The 4,695-nt window shown below is 40.7% G+C and overlaps 1 pseudogene; it reads right to left on the bottom strand.

Moving 5' to 3' along the window:
- Positions 1–3,763: 3,763 nt before the first annotated feature.
- LOC116077618 lies at positions 3,764–4,260 on the bottom strand (annotated as a pseudogene).
- Positions 4,261–4,695: the final 435 nt, after the last annotated feature.

Genomic DNA, 4,695 nt, shown 5'->3' with positions numbered 1-4,695 from the left:
TCAGATGCCTTTTCGGCTCTTGGGACGCACATTTTCCTTTCCAGAGCACTAATTGCTGTTCCATGAGTCAATGAGTGATCATTCTAAGTATGTTGGATTGGCTCCCTCACTGCAGGGGGAACTCTATTGACCTTGGATGCAAACTTTGGCCCAGAACTGCTACACTTGGTTATTTAGTTTAGTTGTTTAAAAAAAAAAAAAAAAAGAAAAGAAAAAGAGGGAAAAAGAAAAAAAACGTGGGAAAGAGATACGTATCAGCAAAGATCTTGACCTTAGCGCTGCAGGGAAAGCAGTGATAAAATTTATGAAGGTTTTTTTTTTTTTTTAATCAGGCTAAGGTCAGTAGAACATATTCACACACATGCCATTTAAAATTGAATATGTTTGTTTTACAAGTGATTATAAACCAGTTACTCTATGTTTGCTATGGAAAACTTAAAAATGGCAAAATTATAAAGGATAAAATAAATCATTTATAACTATTATTTTAGGGAAATATTTTAATATTAACATTTGAGAGGTTACAGTTTCTTTCAGTGTAGGTAGATGCATTTTAAAAGATAAAACATAAATTTTTCATAGGTTGCAAATGGATTTGTTCTTTTGTCTATAAACATTGAAAGAGAAAAGGATATTTCTTATTTTTCAAAGGCCAATGTGGTGTGTCTTGGTCTATTTTGGATATAGTTATGAAATACATGAGACAGGCTAAATTATTTTTAAAAAGATGTTTATATAGCTTTCAGTTCTCAAGATTAAAGAGAATCCTGGGCATGAGGCCTGACCTGAGGTGTGGTTGATATCCCAGTGAGACTCCATTGGAGAAAACAAATCCTACATTTGCCAATAGGCATTAATGGCAGATAGCTTCTTGGTTAGAGGTGGGAGTCTATCTGCTCTCCTCTCTCAGCATTGGGTCACATTCTGTCTGTGTGTAGCACCTCCATCTTATTGGTCAGTGCCTGGTATGAGATCCCAAGTATCTGTGGAAACAAAAGCAGTTGAAGTTGCTGGGTCTGTGCTCTGCTGTTTCTCTTACCTACTTCAGTCTTTCTGTCTGTCTATCACCCTACTAACATAACCCTGTATTTCTTTACCTTATGTTTCTGCTCACAGGCAGCTTCTCATTTCTTATACTTTTGGCCTACTGTGATCCCCACACTTCGTCACTCTCCCTGGTGACCTCTTTCTACATACCACTGTGTAACATGTTCCCAGTTCAAACTATTTAGGGAGAGAATCTGATTTATTCCATCCATAAATCTTATTTTCACTTAAGCACATCTTTGCACAAGGGCTTTACCATATAACGCTAGCCAGTTGGCTTACCTCCTTCCTTAGCCGGTTTGGGTAGGATCAGGATGAGGAGATTCAGGTAGCATTTAGAGAATAATGTGGTAGCTATTAAATACCACCCCAGATTCTGCAGCTCTTGAAGAGACCTATCAGTAACTTCATGAATGTTTGGGTCATTTAAATAAGAAACTGTGCAGTACATACCTGAAAGAGAGTACATACACATACATGTATGAGTACATGGCTTACAAACTGACCCCATTTTTCACTGAGTGTTGTAGTCTGGATGTCTAGTTTACCTGTTTTTCTAAAATCTGATTGGTGCTGGTGTACAACAGTCTGTTTTATGGTCTTGCCAATGTTTTGTCTCGGAAAGCAGGTATTATTGGAAACCTTTTGGTGTCTGCAGCAGGAAGAGTCTATATCCAAGTAAGAGTCATATAATGGCAATATTTTCCAATGATAGAGGCTGTTCATTTATTGACCAGTCAAAATATTGCAAAGCCTATTTAGGATTGTTTAGTCTTATGATAAGGACACTTTTTATTCTTTTTTTTTAAATCTATATCCTTAAACCATATGAAATTTGTTTATTTGTTTGTTTATTTATTTATTTATTTATTTATTTTTGAAAGAGATCACATTCTCAGCCCTGCCTGACCTGGAACTCACTCTGTGTTCAGGCTGGATTCGAACTCGTGGCCTTCCTTCTACTTCAGCCTTTAGGGTGCTGGGATTATAGGTGTACACCATCACTTGGCTGAAATTTATTTGCTGTAGAGAATGGAGAAGGACTTTGCCCTTCATTTTTTAAAAATGTATCCTGTTGTTCAAGAACCATTTATTTGTTCATCCATTTTGCCTTTACTGCTTGAAACGTGGTATCTCTTTTCTCCCTTCCCAGAAGCAGCTGACTGTGGGCATCAACAGTGATTCTGAAACCATAGCAACATGACATTTTTGTGTCATATCAAGATATCAGAAGTGTTACAATTAAGGAAATGAGATACTAAGTTATCACACATACATAGCTATTTATGGGATTGTCTCCTTTTCACATCCTATCTTTTTGAGCATATTATTTCAGTAACTGTGAGTTAAAATTTATGTTGTTAACTGGTACTCTTTTCGTTAAAATATTTTACTTTAATCTTGATCACTCTATGTGATTTTCAAAATAACCCCATCTCCCTCACATTATAATCTTCAAAGGATTCCATTAAATTCACCCTGTTATTTTACTATTTTATTTCATTTTGAGATGGAGTTTTATATGGGCTGAGGATGGCCCCAACTCAGGGCTGAAGATGCTGTTCACTTTTGATCCTTGCTACTGCCTCCTGAGTGTTGAGATTATAAGTAGGTGGTGCCTAGCCTTTCATGTGATGCTGGGATTTCACTCAGTGTTTTTGCATAATAAGGAAGTCCAGTCTGCTTTCTAAATAGCTATACATTTGGAAGAATTTATGTAATTGCAATATCAAGTAACATTTTGCTATATTTTATACAGGGTTTCACTATGAAGCCCTGGCTGGCCTGGAACTCAATATGTAGACAAGGTTGGCTATGGATTCACAGAGATCTTCCAGCCTCTGCTTTCCCAGTCCTGGGATTAAAGGTGTGTGCCACCCCACCCATTGCAATATCACAATATCAAGTATTTTTATGTTTAGAATAGCTATTGTTTCTTCATATTACTTTAAAATGGGTATATAAAGTAACAGAATTCATTATAGTATACTCTTTTTTTTTCTGAAGGAATTTCCATTTTATTTCCATTTAAAGTCCCTCTCTTTCCTTGTGTTCCAGTCTGTGAATGGCTTATGCTTTAATTTTATGTTAAGTTTCCAGTGGGAAATCCTCATTACATACAAAAGCATAACCCAAATCTCTCCATGTCTGAGGATCCCATTCTTTTTGGGGTGTTCATGTTTTAAATGCCCTGATGCTCCTCACTCGCTGTTTGCAGCTATAGCACTATGGAGAAAGGCGACTTTCAGGAGCCTCCAGGATGCACTCGAACTCCTGAGGATACAGTTCTGTGGTTGACTCTGTGGCAGACAAAGTATGAAGATGCCCACTCTGCCTGGGCCCTCGGGAAAGCACTGTGCTCTAAAGGCAAAGGGCATGTGGTCAGGGGGCAGGCTGGGCCCCTGTACAGTGCCACAGTGCATGGTGGCACCGTTTGAGGACAAGTACGGGAGGCATGTATGGCTTGGTTCCACAGAGACAAGCAGACAGACTGGTGCCCAGACTGATTCTAGTGTAGCCAGGAAGACTGTAGATCATAGCAGTGGTTGCTGATTTGGTATTACAGGTGTGGTACTCTCAAGGCCTCAGTGACTGAAAGTGGCACCAACATGCTGCAGCCAGAGAAGTGAGTTCCAACACATGTTGGAACAGAGGATGTTCCATGAGTGCCTTGGCCAAGAGCTCCAAGCTTCACAGGATCGCTTCTCTACCTGGTAAGCTTCTCTTGGACAGGGTCTCCCATGGAGCACTTACATAGCATATTTCTGTGTCCACTCTCTTGCTAGTCTGTTGTACTTCTCTTTGTCGGCCTTGTAAGTGTGGGCTATTTCTGGCACCAGTGGGTCATCAGGGTTGGGGTTCCAGAGCAGAGAGCAGATGGACAGGAGAACTTTGGACACAGTCAATGCTGGGGACCACTGTGATCTCAGGATGTCCAGGCAAATGCTGCCATTGCTGTTGATATTAGGGTGATAGATTCTGGTAGTGAAAGCAACCTTTTGGGGCTTGAAAGGATAATTTGTAGGGAAGTGGATGGTCAGGAAAAAAACACCTCCTTGGTAAGGGCTGTCATTCGGGCCCATGATGGTGGCGTGCCAGTGGAACAAGTCATCACCCACAGGTCCTGCGGAACACTGAGCAGAAGGATCCCTCTGTAAGTCAATCAGTTCCTTCTGGATCAGTTTCAGAGCCATGCTCCCGCTGCTCCGGCCCCACCGGCCCTGAGGGGCAGCCTAAGGCGGCCGCCTGGACCACTGCAGCGCTGCACACCGGGACAGTATTCTCTTTTTTTAACATTCATTTTTGTGGGGTGTGTGTGTGTGTGTGTGTGTGTGTGTGTGTGTGTGTGTGTGTGCGCGCATGCGCACATGCTTGTGCGGACATCAGAGTTTGGAGGCCAGAGGTCAGAGGCCAACCATCAGGAGCTGGTTCACTTCTTCTATCATGTGAATTCTGTGGATTGATTGTCAGGTTTGGCAGGAATATCCTTTACCTGAGCCATCTCACTGACCTTGCAGTAGCATTCCTGTACATATTTATTTTTGTTGATCCTCCACTGCACATATATATGAATTAAAAGCTAGGGTCCATATGAGACAAACACTCAGTATTTATCTTTCTGAGTCTAGATTTATTGTTACTTAAGGT

The sequence above is a fragment of the Mastomys coucha genome, unplaced genomic scaffold (genome assembly GCF_008632895.1).
Source record: "Mastomys coucha isolate ucsf_1 unplaced genomic scaffold, UCSF_Mcou_1 pScaffold5, whole genome shotgun sequence".
NCBI lineage: Eukaryota > Metazoa > Chordata > Mammalia > Rodentia > Muridae > Mastomys > Mastomys coucha.
This window is presented reverse-complemented; position numbering and strand designations above follow the sequence as displayed.